Consider the following 320-nt stretch of genomic DNA (forward strand, 5'->3'; position numbering starts at 1 on the left):
CTAAGCACTGCTACGATATGACCGAGGTGGATTATGGTGGATGGGGTACCGCACACGGCTAAGAGATCCAAGGGATCAATTGTTGTGTCTCTAGGGGTGCCTTCCTCCCCGTATATAAAGGAGTAGAGGAGGGGGAGCGGGCCGGCCACCCTTGGCGCGCCCCATGTTGGAGTAGGAGAGGAGAGGGAAGGAGAAAGAGGGAGAAAGGAAGGGGGGGCGCCCCCTTCCTAGTCCAATTCGAAATTGGGAGGTGAGGGGCGTGCGGCTGTCCCTTGGCTGCCTCTCCTCTTCCACCAATTGGGCCCATGAGGCCCATTAAC

Source organism: Triticum dicoccoides, chromosome 7A (assembly GCF_002162155.2).
Source record: "Triticum dicoccoides isolate Atlit2015 ecotype Zavitan chromosome 7A, WEW_v2.0, whole genome shotgun sequence".
NCBI lineage: Eukaryota > Viridiplantae > Streptophyta > Magnoliopsida > Poales > Poaceae > Triticum > Triticum dicoccoides.